An 18,558-nucleotide genomic window follows, 5' to 3' on the forward strand; every position below is an offset into this window, starting at 1 on the left:
GGCCTGATAATCCAAAACAAACAGTTGAGGGAATAAGGCTTGGATGCAATCCAACATATTGAGAGAAAGATAAATGTGAGGATCCACCGCTGGATTGAACTGAGGCTCTCCCCCCATACCGAAATACTTGGTGTCATGGCTTGTGGAGAGAAGCAAGGCAATCCCCATGCGCAGATTGGTCTGAAGCTGCAAATACTTTTGGTCGCGCCTCTGTTTGTACATCCGGGATTAGTAAACTAGATTCGCGCAAAAGTCATCACGGAGCTGGATGCCTAAAACAGTTAGCCCGCCTCAGACTGAAGAAAATCACTCTACTGCGGCCAACCTGAGCGTCGCCGCTTCATTCCCGGCCGGGCATCAGGGCCCGGAAGGAAGGAGTCGGGGAGGGGCGGAGCGGAGAAGAGAAGAAGAGAGGAGAGGGGAAGCGCGGAGCGGCCTCCTGTGTTGGTGCCGGCTGGAGTTGCGTACGGAGCGGCCCGGATCGCAAGCTCTTAACCGCGGGTGAGTTGGTGCTGGTGGCGGGAGGGAAGGATGCTGGGCAAGGCGCTGGATCTCCACTTTGGTTCCCCCGACTCCTATTCAGTCTACCCTGTCTGTCCTTCTGTACTCCTAGTCTCACTCCCATCCGAAATTTGCGTCTCTCGTATCCATTTCGCTGCCCCACCGATGGCCCTTTCTTGGTACAGCACCTGTTGCCTCTCTTTGTCCTGAATGTCACCTTACACCTGTTCCCTCCTTTCTTAAGTAGATGCTTCGCTCCTTTCCCAAGTGCCTCGTTCTGCCTCTTTTCTGCTGCTTTTGTCCTCAGGACTCTATCACCTTCCTTGGTCTGTCCCCACTGACACCGAGATCTCTGTCTTTTCCTTCTTCTTCCCACCCCGAACTGGGCTAATATTTTTATATTTATGTATCTAAACAGTGAACTTTTAGTTCTTTGGTCCTGTTTGGATCCTTGGCTAAGCCAACCGCAGCTGTCATTTAGAAAGGAAACTGGCGATTAAACTGACTTGCCCAATCTCACATTGTGAATCAGTGCAGAAAATTAGCTGAGAGAGGAAACCAAAAGACCTGGTGATTTGTCTTCTGGACTTTGTTGGTGCTGCATCTGCATGCTGTGCTTACAGTAATTTCTATAGCACTTTTAATATGCCAAATGCCTGACAGGCTTTGTTCTTAAAACAATTTTGTGACGGAAATCACAGTCCTTATAAACTATAAGTCATTTACCCAAGGCCACTTGGTGAACTCCTACATGAGCAAGGGTTTTAAATGTCGGTTAAAGACAAGTGTTCTACCTCTGACCAAGCTAGGCAGTTGTACATACAATCTCATTGCAAGCATGATGATGATCTTCATTACTGAAAATGGCAACTGGCAACTTGACTATTAATCCGGAAAATGGCTGAGTAGTACTGATGAATTTTCAATGCCTTCTGTACTCCTTGCCACAGATACTGTTGGTTGTATAGTGGGTGCATATGCTACTTGAAAGTTAGAAATTGGGTTGGGTTTGCTTTGTCATGATTACAGGTGGTTATTGGAAGGAAATTTCCTTAGCTATGGCATGATAATGTTCTTTCGTGGCCAAAATAAGATCAACAGATTTGTAATAAATATCCTTTGGCTTAGGTAATACTATTTGAAGTCTTACGCAGTGATAGTTGTTTATTACCCTCTCTGGCCCAATAGCAGAATGATTTTTCTGGCAGCATCTGACACTACTAGGGACAAGGCAAAGTTACAACCACAGTCATATTTCTCAGAAAGTAATTCAGACTGCACTTGCTTCTGTGTAAACATGCTTATAATAAGGTTGCTGATATGTGTCTCCATTCACCTGTCTCCTTATAACCTCTTGAACTGCTAAAGCAGGCACTGAAAGTGTTTCATGCCACTAATATGAAAATCAGGTTAGTAACTTAGTGGAACAAGTCTTATGTCACATCTTTTCTACAGGTGTAAATACTTAAAAGTTGCATAATACAATCTAGTTCTCCATTTAACATGCTTTAACTACCAGTCATATCTACAGTTGGAATTTTGGTAGAATATTTGTCCTCCACAACCATAGTAACTGGTGACATGGAAATGTAGGTCCCATGTTGGTAGAAATGAATACAGAACCGAATGTTAACTCTTCGAGATTAATGCATCTAGAAAACAGATGTGTGAGCTTTTTATAAAAATCTGAAAATGAGTTAGTCCTGTCATTGTGCAGCAGTTTATTGTTCAGTGATAACTTTCATAAGAGTTTAATATTTTGTGTGGAAGAGACTGTGGCTGTTATCGGCTAATACTCTCCAAATTATTTCCAAAATATAATCATATTTGAAAATTGTGTGTGTTAAAGATAAGATTTGACCAACTACTTTTATATTGGTATTTACCGTAAGTGGAGTACAAAGTACATTAAATGTTAACTTTAATGCAATTTTATTTGCATTTTAAGGATTTACAAGTGTTGTGAATTTAATAAGGAATTGCTTTGTAAAAAATCACTCACTGTTACGTAGGAGCTTTACAGTCTCAGGCTTAAGACTGTGCAGGTCAGGTGTGGCCATCTCTGTGGTTTCTTAATGTTCAAAAATCTGATGACTCATATCACTGCTGGTAGTTTCATACTAGGAATTCCACCTCTTTAAGGGGTGGTGGTGGTTTCCTTTACATAATGATCTAGTACGTCACCAATGGAAGCTGAAATTCCTCTTAACTAAATAGAAACAACGTCACTCCAACTTTTAATTAACTTTTTTGTAACTTATCCCTCACTTGTTTGTATGACAGACACATTTTTATTTTATTTATTTGCCTATGTTATTTATAGTCTGCCTTTTTCACACAGAAGTGATATAATTTGTACCAAAGATTACAGTACTTAGTTTTGTTACATTATAATCATAATGTTTAGTTTTTTACACTTTTTAAATATAGATGGTTCAAGAGAGATGATAGTTTCATTTTCTTTAACACATTTGGACCAAATCATGAAATACTTGAGTATCTCCTCAGATTTTGAATTAAAGTCGTTCAACTTTAAGTAGGCTATATTTACGATTACAGGCAGACATGTAGTTCTGTCAAAGTCTGGATAGAAAAGATGGATCAGGTTTGGGATGTTACCGAAGATGAGCAAGCAATTACAACATCACTCCCAATGTGTCCTTAACTGGGCAGGGCTAGATCACTATCTATGACGGCCTCATCCATTTCCCTCCCTCAGAGGCAAGATCTGTTTTTCTTTCCCTTTACTGACTGAGCTGCCCTAGTGATGCTAAAGAACTCTGGCTGTCCCACTCTGTCACAGGACAATATTTTGGTTGTTGGCTCAGCCCAGGAGCTTGAGGGAAGAATCAGGAATTCACTTAAACAACCTAAATGGCCACTTGAGACATTTTGAAATTAAAAAATAGCAAAATATTTTATTTAACATAGAGGGAAAAGGTCAGGTGGAATCAGGGGTAGAGATTTCTGAGGTAAAACCAGTACATGCACAGACTTATGTTTCAGGCAAATGAGAGTTTCTTAAGCTTTTCACTGTGACTTAAATCTTTATATTGAGAGGCTTCAATACACTGTCTTTGAGTATTCTCTGACTCTTTTGGTTTCCAGAATGCTGGTACACTCTTTCCAATACACAATCCCCTTCTCTTGAAACATCAGTACTTACCTTGCATTTTTAACTGCCTCTTAAGGTTTCTACAGGCAGTTTCTAACCACGCCAGACCAGGGATCTCTGCACTCTTCAGCGCTAACTCCCTGTTTGACTGGGTAGGGAAATTCTCCTCTCACTAGAAGATCTATCCCCTTTTCTTGGCCCGAATGGGAGTCATCGCCTACTTTCCAAACTTCCTTGCCAACTTTCCACAGTTCTCCTATCTGTATTAAATTGCTCTCAGTCAGTGCTGAATTCTGAAACTGTCAGTACTTGACTCTTCTCAGCTTGGGCTGAAATCAGACTGAATTCAGTCAAGGCAGAAATCTGACTGAGGCTGTGGTCACACTGGCGGCTTGGCACAATATGGTACCGCCTCTAATTGTACCAGTTGAAAGTGTTGTGGGGTATATCATCCAGACAGCATACCTTGCTGTGGGTTACCCACACAGACATCCTGTGGTCAAGCATCCACCTAACCGCAGTGTGTCAGCCACAGAGTACACTGCCCGGAAACATTTCAAAACGCACGCACATAAGTGCACATGCGCATATAAGCAAAAAATTTAAGAACCCTCCCTAGCAGCAAGAATGGATCTGCAGGTTCAGACTGCCAGATTTGTTCTGCGTGCGCTCCCCCATGTTCAGACTTCCAGCCATGTGCAATGTATGTGTGGGGAACCAAAAACACCACTTGTGATGTGGTGTCTTTTTAACGTGGGTCAAGTTGTCCTATGATGGGATGAGTATGCTGGGGGAATGCCTGACAGATGTGGCTATGTGACTGCGCCTATATGATCCGGAGGGGAGGGGTGGCTGCGTCAAGCCAAATTGCTAGTGTGATCACAGCCTGAGTCTCTCCTCAGCATCCAGCTCTCTTCAGACTTTCTCTGCTCAGCTGATGCCAACCAGTCAGATTGCTTGGAGCAGCCTGTCACTCAAGGCTCCCTGTCTTCTGTGAAGAATTAACCCTTCACAGTCCTTCAAATGTTTGTACAGCACTTCTAAGCTTTTTAAAAGTGCAGTCCGTCACACTGGGTATTTGCCTTAAGACTGCTGGTATGTTTGTTCTTAATCGTCATCCAACACTGACCAGTATGGACATCACTATGGATTGAAAGAGACTAGAAACATTGGGTGCAATCCAGTGAAAGCAATCAGGCCTCACTGAAATCAGTGGGACCTCAGAGCCTGTTGTTTTCAGTGTTTGAAAAACACATTTGTCTGGGCCATGTGACTTTTTAAAGCTGTTGTTTCCCCCCCTGTGAATATAGTTGATAATTGAGTGCCTCTGCTTTTTGCCTGAAAAAGGGTTCTGGGATCTTAGAAAGTTTAGAGACTTCAAAAATTATATTGAGAATTGCTAGACTGGTGTAGGTCCAGAGTATGGACATCTGTAAGTACCTCATAAATGCTGAATGGTGCTGTTTAGTTTTGTGATATATTTGTTCATGTATTTATATCTTTTCTGGATAGTCAAGCAAAAGACTCAGTTACGTATTGACAAAATATGGATTGAAAATGCAGAAAGTCTGTGAAACAAAATAGGCTGCTAACTGCAGCAAATAAAGAAAAAAAATAGATTGCACATTAGTGGAAGAAAATAATCTTCAGACTTTGAAGCCTTTACTAGTGGAGTATTGTGAGTTAACAATTTGGAATTGTGTTGTCATTTTAATAAGACAGAATGCTAATCTTTAAATACTAGATATGTTAGGAATGCAAAGAGTTGTATCTACCACACTTCAAAAGAATGTCAGTAGACTCATTTTGTTCAAGCTTTGGAACTTTTCGGTTTGTAAACAGGAACTGGCATTCATAATCCAAATCATCATCCCAAATGATAGTTAAGTAGCTTGCTGCAACAACATATTGCTGTTTTTTATTTATACCCTGCCTTTCCTCTTGACTCAAGGTGGTTTACAAGTAATACTTAAAACTTATAGATTAAAACAAAATAAAATAAGGAAGCACAAAATACCTCCTTCTCCCCTTAAGAGATGCCTGATGATGTTTATACCCCATCAAAAGCCCTAGCATACAAACAAGGCTTGCAGTGCCATCTGAAAATCTCCAATGAGGGGTCTCTCCTGTCCACTTCTGGGATCCTGTTTCACACAGTGGTCGCTTCGGTTAATACTTGATGGCCACTCTAAGTAGGGGAGCAGCCATCAAGTAGCAGCCTGAAGACCACAGTCGGCACATGGTAACACATGGGAGGAGACAGTCCTTCAGATATATGGACCAGTGTTCCCTCTAAGCTGAGTTAGTGTGAGCTAGCTCACAGTTTTTTAGCCTCTGGCTCACACATTTCTGTCTTAGCTCAGGATGGATGGCTCCAGAGCAGACTAATTTATGCAGTAGCCAGATTGCTCGCTCACAACTTTAATGCCAGTAGCTCACAAAGTAGAATTTTTGCTCACAAGACTCCGCAGCTTAGAGGGAGCATTGATATGGACCCTAGGCTGCAAAAACTATAAAGATTGTCACTAGCTCCTTGAGCACACTCAAGCTGTTCTGCAAAATCCAGCTCTACTCCATCCTGGATCGCTGGATCCAATCCCTCTAGAAAATCAGTTTTCCTGACCAGCTTTATCTCTAGATTGTTCTGCCACAGCCACCAACTATGGCTTCAAAGTACCAGTTCAGAACCAAGACAGATGAACCTGGAGGCTTCAGAGCTGGGTATTATCTACCCATTGATGGCAGCCAACCCTTGCCTAGCCGGGCATGCTCCTCCAGCAGACACTCCTATCAGACACAAAAAACTAAAACCACAGAAGTGCAGCTTCCTTAGCACCAATTCCAAATGGTTAGTTGTATCAAAGGATGCTGATAGATCTAATCGTATTAACAGGAATGACTGTCTCCTGTCTAACCTTAAACAAAGATTATCTGCCAGTGTAACTAAAGCCATTTTTGGTTCCAAACCCAAGCCTGAAATTGGATTGAAATGGGACTAGGGCAGACGTGTCATCCACTAACCCCTGGAACTGCTCTGCCACCATGTGCTCTAACCTTCCCCAGAAAAAGTTAAATTGGAGGCTGGCCTATAATTGGCCACTTCATTCCTAGCCAATAAAGGTTTTTAAAGCAACAATTTAATCACGACCACTTTCAGAAATCTAGCGAGAGCTCCCTTAGGCAGTGAGACATTAATTATATTTACTAAGGGCTCCAATATGTTTTCCTGATACAATTTAGAAAGCCACAATGGGCATAGATCAAGAGGGCAAATGATGGCTTTCATATTCCCAAGGATCCTGTCAACATTCATAGGCAAGATCAATCTAAATATGTCCATAACAATAAGATAAGCAGGTGCTTCTGACACCTTGGGTACCAGATCTGCTCTCAGCTTATCCTCCAAGTCAAAACAGATGAGAGAGATTTTGTAAGCAATGAACTTCGCAAAAATATTCTACTGGAACCAAATTAACATTACTGATGGGATCAGACTTAGGTGTTATTAAGCCACAAATGACTTCAACTGACTGAGCTGATGACACAGAACCATGCAGCTTGGGGCTTATCAGAGCACAGAAAAACATGTTAAGGAGCAACCATGTTTATGGCCCTAGCCAGCCCATCATCCTGTGGAGTACAGGAGTCTCCACAGAATCACCAGAAACTAAAAGGGTCCATTAATCTCCAATTAATCTGAATTACGAGGAGGAGGCAACAAAGCTCAACCGTATTCAACCAGTTTAAGGAAATAATGATCTGACCATGACAAGGGCTGAACCAACCCTCTAATCAGATCACCAGCAAGCCACTTGGTGCAGAAAAGAAAGTCCAGCATATATTTTTGTTCTTGTGTTTGGCCCATCACTACCTGAAACAGACCCATGAAGTTCTGAGCTAGACCTGTCCTCAGGGACAGGGGTCCTCAGCATGAAATCCAAGACCATCTCCATCAGCTTAGCTAGAGACCTCATTGTCAAGCTAGGATTCCTGCTTCATTTGCCTAATCTGCCCAAGCTACCCAACACAAGATACATATAATCAAAACTGGTCTGTATCTGTATTGTTGTCTGTTGATAGAGAAGGACTGATGGAAAGGAAAGACTGTCGCTCCCCATCTACCAGTTCAAGGTTGGTGAAGGAATTCATGCTGATCCGGTGCCAGGTGTGCCAAACTAGCCACATCAGATGAGAAGATCCAGTGAAGCAAGCCAAATCTACCTGTTCCTTATGCAACAAGTGAGATATAATAGAAACTTTTCAACAACACCAAGGTCAAAATGGAGCCAATTGAGAGAGCCTTACCCCCCCCCCCACGCTTCTCTGAAGAGGATGGAGATTAGATTCACAGTGAGCACCATCATGTCTCCCTGCATGTCTTTCCGAACCAGCACACCTTCCACCATACCATGGACCAACTCAGTCAAAGATGGAACAACGTACATGATGAAAGAAAGCCAGTACCACCTCCCTCCATTCTGCCATATCCATCATAGATGTTCCCTTATGAAACCTTATAATTCTGGCTGTAAGATTTTGCTGAAGAACATCTATTGGCTGATCATGGAGATTTTTATTTGTGAACTGAAAATTCACCTAAACTTCCCTAGAATAGTGTTGATCTATAAAACTGCTATTTGGGCTCTTTTTTTTTTCTTTCCCAGCATGTGTGTTTCTTTGTCAATAAAACTTCTGGCTCAGCACTGATCAATATTAAGTTCCAGTGAACTTTAAAAATAATTTATCATTTTTGATTGGGTACGCTGTAAGATTTAACTAAGCAGGAATTGTTCTACAAAGGCTTTTTGTTACCAAAATGACAATTGATTACAGCTATTAAACTCCAGGAGATACAATCAGATATAAAAATGAGTGGAAAACAAAGTGCTTTCAATCCTGAGGTTTCAGTGGCAGTGGAGGATCTAATGGGACTCCAACGGTGGAATATTCCCAGAACTGTACTCAAGTTGAACCCAAAGACTAATTAGAGGAGTTCCAATTGATTGCGGAACGCGAGATGAAATTCCATTTGATATGTAAAATGGGGCAGAGGCTTTGGAACAGTTTATCATGTGTTCTGTACTGACTGCATTGATAATGGTGGGCCATCTGCTTGAAAAACGGTATGCCTGCCATATTCCCGTACAAAGTGTAGCTTCCAGAGGATTTCAGGTGTTTTCTAAGGCATGTTATCAGTTCAACAGTGTAAGGACTAGGCCCAAACTGAGGGCTCTTAGGAAGAAGAGGAGGAGGAGGAGGTTGGATTTATACCTCACCCTTCACTACCTGAAGGAGTCTCAGAGCGGCTTACAATCTCCTTTCCCTCCCCCTCCCCACAACAGACACCCTGTGAGGTAGGTGGGGTTGAGAGAGCTCTTTCGAGAACTGCTTGTAAGAGAACAGCTCTGAAAGAACTTGTAACAGACCCAAGGTCACACCAGCAGCTTCATGTGGAGGAGTGGGGAATCAAACCCGGTTCTCCCAGATGAGAGTCTGCACTCCTAACCACTACACCAAGCTGGCTCGTCAAGTCAGTACAGAGGTTCTTTAACAGAGAGACTGACTCTTGTTTGCTTACTATACGCTTGTCTTCCAGAGCTGCTTGGTGATGGTGGTAAAAAGTGCCGTCAAGTCACAGCTGACTTATGGTGACCCCAGTGGGGCTTTCTAGGCAAGAGATGTTCAGAGATGGTTTGCCATTGCCAGCCTCTGCATCATGACCCTGGTATTCCTTGGAGGTCTCTCATCCAAATACTAGCCAGGGCCAACCCTGCTTAGCTTCCAAGACTGGGTTAGCCTCTGGACTATCCAGATCAGGGCCCCAAAGCTGCTTACCATAACTAAAATCTCTCATGTGCTGCTACGCTCATGCCCAGTAGTTTTGGGTGTTTGCATCCCACAGTTCAGGCTTCCCTCACATGGGCAACGTAGAATCAGGTCCTGGCTTTTTACTTCTCAGTTATGCCTGAGGCTTTGCTGAAAGCTATGGGGAAATGTTCACTGCAGGCTAGTAGAACTTGAACCCCACTGGTATGTTGATGTCTCTCGATCCACCGCCTTGAAGTGGCTGATCTCGTTTCTCCAAGGTCAGGGACCGGGGGTGGTGCTGGGGGGGGGAGTAATCAACTAGACACCCACTAATGTGTGGAGTGCGTCACGGGGTGATCCTCTCCCTAGTGCTGTTTAATATCTATATGCGCCCCCTTGCCCAGCTGGTTCAGAGCTTTGGGCTTGGGTGTCACCAACATGCTGATGACACCCAGCTATATCTGCTGATAGGCAGCTGCCCAGACTCCGCCCTGAAAAATCTGGCAGAGGGTTTGGAGGCCATAGTGGGATGGTTGAAGCAAAGTCGTTTGAAGCTGAATCCAACTAAGACACAGGTTCTGTGGTGGGGGGGGGGTGACTTAGAATTGGGGAGCCCTTGACAGGGTGCTTCTGGCACCGGCACCTACTGTCAGGAGTCTGGGGGTGATCCTGGACCCCACTTTATCTGTGGAGGCCCAGATCGCCAGTGTTGTCCGCTGGGCATTTTTCCAGTTGCACCAAGTCAGAGAACTGGCCCCCTATATGTCTCACGCTGACCTTGCCAAAGTAATCCATGCAATGGTCACCTTCAGGCGGTAACTTGCTTTACATAGGGCTACCCTTGAAACTGATCCAGAAGCTCCAACTGGTACAAAATGCAGCAGTGCGGATCCTTACAGGGACCCCATGGAGGGCACACATACATCCAGTGCTGCGCAAACTGCATTGGTTGCCAGTGGAGCACCATATCAGATTCAAGGGTTTCATGCTTACCTTTAAAGCTCTAAACGGTTAGGGACCTACGTACCTTCAGGACCGCTTCTACTGGTAGGTCCCCCGAAGGGCATTAAGATCAGCAGATAAGAATCTCCTGGTGATCCCCGGCCCCAAAGATATCCAGCTGGCCTCGACCAGGGCCAGGGCTTTCTCAGCCTTGGCCCCAGCCTGGTGGAACTCTCTGCTGAGTGACATCCGTGCCCTGTCTGATCTATTAAAGTTCCGCAGGGCATGCAAGGCAGAGATGTTCCACCAGGCCTTTGGTTGAGGCCAGCAACAGTTCCCTTACATCTGCCTGGCACCCTCCCCCTGACTGAATGCTAGCACTGCCATCTTGTTTTTAAAATGTTTAAATGTTTCTGAATGTTTTAAGTATTGTGTTTTTATGGTTTTAACTTATTTTACACTGTAGCAAACCAAATTGTTGTGAAGCACCCTGAGCCCCGCGCAAGTGGGGGAGGGCGGTAAAAAAAAACCTAATTTAATAAATAAATTGTGTTTAAGTGAGTGACATATATACACAGCTGGTCCAGATGAAACATTGAGGATCTGTGGCTAACTGCTTGAGAATGGGCCTTGGTGTTGCATGATCAGCACAACTTCCTGCCACCCATTCCCCAGTGGCCTTATGCCCACCTAAATTTTGAGATGGCCATCAACTTTAATCAGTTACGGCCAACCATGTTTCTCTGTTAACCAGAATTTAAAATGATGAGTTTGAAACCAGTTGCAGAGTCTTGATAGACGGGAGCTGTGCTTTATTCTTTTTTTTTTTTTTAGTTACCATGCTTTTTGAAGTCAAACTAGCGCTCGAAACAGTGCAATCTTGTGCCGAGTCACTCCTGTTGAAGCCCACTGATTCCATTGAACTTAGTTTATAACAACTCCTCAACAGAACTGCACTGAAAGGAGTTTACAGCCATTTAAGGATTAATACCAACATAGATTAAAATGTAACTTGGTGACACTGGGCTGCTTCCTCTGCACACTCTTGCCTCAGCGGCGGCTGTTAATGTTGGTTCCAGGCACAGTGGAAGGATACCTGTCCGGCTGTTGCTTCTTCTCCCTTGTTGCATAACCACAGTTAAGCCAGGGGAGAGTTCACACTCCGGAAGAGAGGGGCAGGGAAGTGCATGATCCCATTGCCTCTTCCTGATCTCTGAGCTGTAATTAAGGAATCCATACCATTAGTCTGCATGAACCCACAGTGTGTTATTGAACCATCCCCTATTGGCCAAGGAGCATTTAAGCAAATGAATTAAAGATCATGTATTGTAGGCATTTAATTCAACAGGCAAGTGTTGACCAGCAAAATAAACAGGAGTCTTATGAGACATTAAAGGCTAACTAAATTTTATTCCAGTATAAGCTTTCAGGGACTTGAGCAGACTCTTTTAGATGCAATAAGTGAATCCTCACTCTGCAGTCATTTTATGCAGGGGAATGAAAAAAAAATCCAACACCGGAGTCAAGTGGGCCTTGAAATTCTGGAACCGCAGGGTGAAATGTAATTGTGTAAAATACAGGTCTAAGTAAGATAAGAAAATAACCAACCGTTTCCATAACGAAGCACCCATATTTCCTATCCAATAGTTTTCAGCAACAGCAGTTAGCATAATGCACTTCTAACAGTATTGCCTCTTACGTTCTGCAAAATCTGATGGCTACAGCATATCATAGTTCATAGTTTCATAGTCCAGCATTTGATTTTGTGTCTCTTTGTGTAGAGAACGCCCGCTCTGTGTGGTTAGATATGTCTGGAAACTCTTTTTTTTGTCCTCTGTTGTACAATCGTATGCTGCATTGCCAGCATAGACTGTAATATATTTGTCTCCATTGCTTATGAATGGAATTTACTGAGGAGCAGAAGTCTATCACATATGGAGAAATGTTGAAAATACAGTGGCATTCTAATTTGCTGTTCAACCTCTGCTTTATATGTATGGACTGGTAAATTCCATTTCATTGTATCTGAGGAAGTGTGCATGAACATGAAAGCTCATGCCTTGAATAAAACTTTGTTGGTCTTAAAGGTGCCACTGGACTCAGACTTTGTTGAAAATACAGGCTGTTTGGGGCAGTGCTAAGAGTGTGTGAAGTCCTGGGTTAAATAAATCTGTGCAATGTGCAGAGTCATATAGTAGACTTTAAACTTTCATTTGCCAAGCTGTTTTGAGGAGATTGTAGACCTGGAATTACTGATACGCAAAGTACAACAGTCAAAGTGCAGTCAGGTTTAGATGGGACCCCTTCAGTAGCTTTTCGTAGAAGTTTTGCTCTGTATTTTAAAATTGGGTGAAGTCTCTTCTGCTAATAATGTCTCCATATTTTAAATCATGCCTTGGTTATTCTTTTTAAAAAATTGCTATAAAAGTGGTGTGCATTACAATCATTATTTTTTTAAAAGCCATCTCTTTATATGATATGCCACATAAATGCCTGCATTTGCCTTATCTTGTGGAATAATTTTGCCCCAGTGGGTGAGACAGGTACCAGTATGGGAAGCTGAAAAGCAAAATGAAGGTGGGTGGGTGAAGCAGTGCTTAACTTGGAAGAAAGCCCTTCTCTTAAATATGCCTTTCCCCAAGGAATTGCAGTGCGGAAAACCGCAGCAAGCCCACCTGTGATACAAAATTTGTGATGTAGCAGTCCAGAGGCACTCACTCTATGGCTTACAGAGAACCGCATTCACAATGTTTATCAACCAAAGGATTGGTACTTACTTACATCCTTGGCATGAGGCCTACGCCTCAGGGAGGCTCTCAGCTTACCTCTTCCTCTGGCAGCGAATCACCTGCCACCCACAAGCCCCACTGGGCAAGGGCCTTGCTCTTTTTCCTGAAATGGAGGTGGGGCACCACTTTTGGAGAAAAGTGCTCAGAAGAGAAACAAGTGGTTCCCGATCCAGTCAGTGAATTTCACAGCAATAGACTAACCTTCATTCTTCCATGTTTGTCTGCATATTTACTATCCCTCTGTTTCACACATGGTTAGATGAGGAATGATTATCCTGTGAAACAGGTCTGAAAAGTTATCATGGTTATGGTATTATAGGCCCTGCTTCTGCCTGAACCTATTAGCCATCTTCCTTCTTTCCAGTAAGACTAATATAAGTAGACAGGGCATCTTGAATCAAGGTTGTTTATTAAAATATGAACATTATTCCATTAGCTCCAGGCAGTTTAGATTTTAATATATGGTTTCCAGATCTGAGGGAGACAGTGAGAGAGGAGAGGTGCATGTGGGTCAGCAGAAAGTGCAGGTTTTATGTGCACACAGGTGGTAGAGAGCAGCCGTGGCTCTGTGGAACTGGAGTTCAGGAAGGAGGTGGGACTGGCAGCCTGAAAGTGTGGACTAGACGTCTAGGACTGATTCCGCAAAAGCAGTTGTTCCACCCTTGGTCTGCCATTTCCCCCAGTTGTACTCCTCAATTTCCCACTATTTGCTGCGGGGCCACATTTTGACTTGCATTCCCCCCCCCCCGTCTTCTTGATCCTTATTTTTGAGGATCAAGTAGACATGGGGGGAATGGGGGGGGGGGAGATGCAGGTCAAAATGCAGCTGCACAGCAAATAGTGGGAAAGTGAGCAGTACAACCGGGAGAAACAGCAGACCGAGACGGAACAACTGCTTTTGAGGGATTCGTTTATAGACTGCTGTATAAACATAAAAAGTATGAGTAGCCAGACCTCCTCAAATTGTGTACAGATGGAGCTGGCAGAGTGGAGCCTCATTGATGTCTCTTCTGGAGAACTTATTTACTCGCAGGATCATCAGTTGTCCTAGGAGGCAGAGTGGCATAAAGTTAGGCATGGGACCAAACACCTGTGAGACTTCTAATAGTTTGGTAGATTACCCCCCCCCCCGGTTACTCTTGAAGGTAGACGGGGCAAGAAGGAACAATGAAGGTAGACGGGGCAAGAAGGAACAATGACTGGAATTTCTTCAGAAGAGAAAAATTGAGCTTGTTAATATTTTTACATGGTAACATTTTTAAAAAGTTTAAATGGTTGATTTTTTAAAAAACAAATGGTTGGACCTTACATAAATATCCATATTGATGTAGGGGATATTGTAGGAAATACTTAGTAACAAGCAACACAATGATTACTTGGCTATTGCATATATTGCTGTTCCTAAAACAAAGAGCAAGAAAGTGCAATATATACATGGGGGTTAAGTTTTCCATGCCTCATGGTAGCAGTGTGGGCGACAGCAAGTAGGAGAGTTTCCTAAAGTTCCAGGCTACTGCTTTGTCCCCTGGGAAAATGGGACTGGGCCCAGTTTTCTAGGCTTGCCCTACCCCCCATGCTCAGCCTGGAGTGCAGAATGGTGGGTGTGGGGAAAGCACCCTGCCAGTTCGATAACTGTCTTTCACCACAACTGTTCAGGACTTCAGCCCAGGTGAGTAACAGTGCAATCCTAAGAGCACTTTCCTGGGAGTAAATCCCATCAAGTTGAGTAGGATTCTGAGTAGACTCACTAAGGATAGCATTGTAAGTACGTGTTTTCTATATGCATGTAGACAGTGACATTGCTTTTTTTGCTTGTCTAAGAGAAGCAGAAGAGATTAGGAAGAGGTGGCAAGAATACACAGAAGAACTATACAAGAAGGATCTAAATGTCCTTGACAACCATGACAGTGTGATCACTGACGTCAAGCCAGACATCCTGGAGTGTGAAGTCAAATGGGCCTTAGTGAGCATTACTAACAACAAAACTAGCAGAGGTGATTGCATGCCAGCTGAGCTTTTCTAAGTCTTAAAAGATGGTGCTGTTAAAGTGCTGCACTCAATATGTCAGCAAATTTGGAAAACACAACAGTGGCCACAGGATTGGAAAAGGCCAGTTTACATTCCAATCCCAAAGAAGGGCAGAAAGTGAAAAAGACCTCAAGAGCCTTTTGCTGAGGGTGAAAGAGGAGAGCACAAAAGTTGGCTTGAAACTCAACATAAAAAAAAAACTAAGGTCATGGCATCCGGCCCCATCACTCCTTGGCAAATAGAAGAGGAAGTAATGGAAGCAGTGACAGACTTCACATTCCTGGGATTCAAGATCACTACAGATGATGACTGCAGCCATGAAATTAAAAGACACCTGCTCCTTGGGAGGAAAGCGATGGCAAATGTAGACAGCATAATAAAAAGTAGAGACATCACCCTGTCAACAAAAGTCCGAATAGTCAAAGCAATGGTATTCCTGGTAGTACTGTGTAGCTGCGAGAGTTGGACCATAAGGAAGGCCGAGCACCAAAGAATAGATGTTTTCAAATTATGGCGCTGGAGAAGACTCTTGAGAGTCCCTTGGACTGCAAGGAGATCAAATCACTCAATCCTAAAAGAAACCAACCCTGACTGTTCCCTGGAAGGCCAGATGCTGAGCTGAAGCTCAAATACTTTGGCCACCAAATGACAAGGGAGCACTCACTGGAGGAAGACCCTGATGCTGGGAAAGATTGAAGGTAAAAGAAGAAGGGGATGGCCAAGGATGAGATGGTTAGACAGTGTTATCAATGCAATGAACATGAAATTAAGCAACCTCCGGAGGACGGCAGAAGACAGGAGGGCCTGGCATGATGTGGTCCATGGGGTTACGATGAGTCGGACTCGACTGTGCAACTGAACAACAAAAAGAGACAATCCCCACACAAACTTTTACATAAAACACCTTAGGCAAAAGTCTTAATCTTGCATGATGGCCATACTGTAGCATCCAATTGCTACATTAAGATCCCCTGCTTCTGGTAGAACTGCTCAACTTTCACTATTATAAAACACTGTAGCTAACAAATTAAAATGAACAAATGAATCCTATACTAACTTACACAAAGGCTGATAGTTGGGAATGATGTGGTGATATTTTTGTTGTCCTCAGCTCTCCCCCCCCATTTCATAAAATAGAAGGTGGGGAAAACTTCCTATAGATTCTGCATCTTTACAATGTTATTTAAAAACCTAATGAAAATCTTTACTTCTGGGGTGGGGGTGTCTGCAAGCTTGCTTTACCTAAAAGGATCTCTCCGACTTAATATGACTGACGAGGCTTTAAGAACTTGTTTTCACCTCTGAAATCTGAGCCATTCTTTTGCATAGGGCGTGATAGTTTCTCTAAGCCTCTTGGAAGCTCTTCCCTGATCGGTATTTTGTTCAAGCAATAAATAAATCAGATGACGTGTATGTTCTGCTGTGCTTGCTTGTTCTTGACCTTTGCTTTTCAGCCATGCAAGTGACAGGGTTTTTTTTGACATGATGTTGTGTAACCTAACTTTCATGTGATGATAACTGTCTGCTGTCCTCGATCTTTTTGTGTGTGTGTGTGTCATGTCTTACATCCAATTAGTTTCTTGTGCTTCATTCTAGATTTACAGCATGATCCTGGGCACATTTAGCAAAGTCAGTGAGACTTACCCCCAAGTAAGCATGCATAGATTTTGGCTGTTAGTCTTTTTCTTTTCACGAGGAGGTAAATGTTAAGTGCACAGATCCTTTTAAAATTAATATAAAAGTTTCTTTTGTTGCACTCCATACGGTAGCTCTGTTTTTGTACATGTTCAACATTTGTGCATTCTAATGATAGTGAGTGATAGACTTTGGAAGTGTGGAGAAACAAGAAGCAGGTTTTATCAACCGAATGTGGGTAAACTGGATTTTTAGGTTTTGATGCTGTGGAGCTGCTCGGTAGAATGGTTGGTGAAATGTTCTCTGAGGTGTGCAAGAGCCCCAAGTCATATCAAGAATATAAGAGGTGCTCTGCTGGATCAGATCAGTGGTCCATCTAGGTCAGCATCCTGTCTCATGCAGGGGCCAGCCAGCTACCTTAGAGGTACAGATGTGAAGGCCTTCCCATGATATTGCTTCACAGCACTTGACATTCAGAGGTTTACTACCTCTAGATATGGAGGTTTCCTTTAGTCACCATGGTTAGTAAACATTGATGGACCTCTCTTCCATGAAGTCATCATTGTTAGTGGTCAGCATTATGTCCACTTCAAAATTTAAAATGAGTAGTCAGAATTTTATTACTGTCCCACTTGTGTCCAAATGGCTATCATCTAGGAATATTAGATTAAAGGATGACTATTTTCAAGACTTTCCTTCCTATGCTGACTATCAATTACTTCAAAAGAGTTCAGGAAGGGAAGTCTTATAAACTAACAGTGCAGTCTTAAAAATAGCTGCACCCTTTTAAGTCCATTGATGGGTGAATGTTTGGAGAGGTGGAATAGTAATAGGTTCATGGCTAATAATTGTGTGGACTTATTGTGTGGATCTATTTTGAAGATCCCCCCCAGAAAACTTGTATACATGGCCAAAGGAAGACTATCAGGCTACATCTCCTCTGGCATCTCCAAACTGCATGTTAAGCAGGCTTTATATTGCATTTTCCCCTCCCTTCCAATTACTTGTGGCCGGATATTGTCATTATATTTTCTCACACCCTTTAATTGGCTGCCACTGGTGGAGGACAGGAAAGGTATTACATGACATCTCTTTGTGGATAATGAGGCTAGATATTGCAGAGCAAGAGAGGAGAATGTGAAAAGGCAGGAACTGTTTTGGCAGCCACTGAATTAATTTGGCCCCGGTGTATGTGGACAGTTGACTCATTTCACACGCTAGCAAGGTCATGCACAAGATCCTATAAGCTAGGCTTGCACAGTATGTGGATAGAGAACTGCCAGAAATACAAGCTAGGTTTTGAGGAGGTAGAGGAACTAGAGACCAAATTGCCAACGTTCGCTGGATTATGGAGAAAGCAAGAGAGTACCAGAAAAACATCTACTTCAGCTTCATTGACTACACTAAAGCCTTTGATTGTGTGGATCACAACAAACTGTGACAAGTCCTCAAAAAGATGGGAGTACCAGACCGCCTCACATGTCTCCTGAGAAACTTGCATAAGGGTCAAGAAGCGACAGTTAGAACCGGATATTGAACAACTGATTGGTTTTGCATAGGAAAAGGAGTACGACAAGGATGTATATTGTCACCTTGCATATTTAATATATATGCAGAGTACATCATGCGAAATGCTGGCCTGGATGAATCACAAGCGGGAATTAAGATTGCTGGGGAAAAGATCAACAACCTCAGATATGCAGACAATACCACTCTAATGGCAGAAAGTGAAGAGGACCT

General features: G+C 43.1%; 1 protein-coding gene across 1 annotated transcript in view; it reads left to right on the forward strand.

Moving 5' to 3' along the window:
- The first annotated feature begins 257 nt into the window (after positions 1–257).
- Positions 258–18,558, forward strand: part of SAR1B (secretion associated, Ras related GTPase 1B) — a 38,905-nt gene continuing 20,604 nt past the window's right edge. Inside the window, exon 1 of the mRNA XM_015429654.1 lies at positions 258–501. The gene's annotated coding sequence lies outside the window, so the exon portion shown is untranslated. The remainder of the gene's footprint in view (positions 502–18,558) is intronic.

This window comes from Gekko japonicus, unplaced genomic scaffold (genome assembly GCF_001447785.1).
Source record: "Gekko japonicus isolate JY-2015 unplaced genomic scaffold, Gekko_japonicus_V1.1 scaffold615, whole genome shotgun sequence".
Lineage (NCBI taxonomy): Eukaryota > Metazoa > Chordata > Lepidosauria > Squamata > Gekkonidae > Gekko > Gekko japonicus.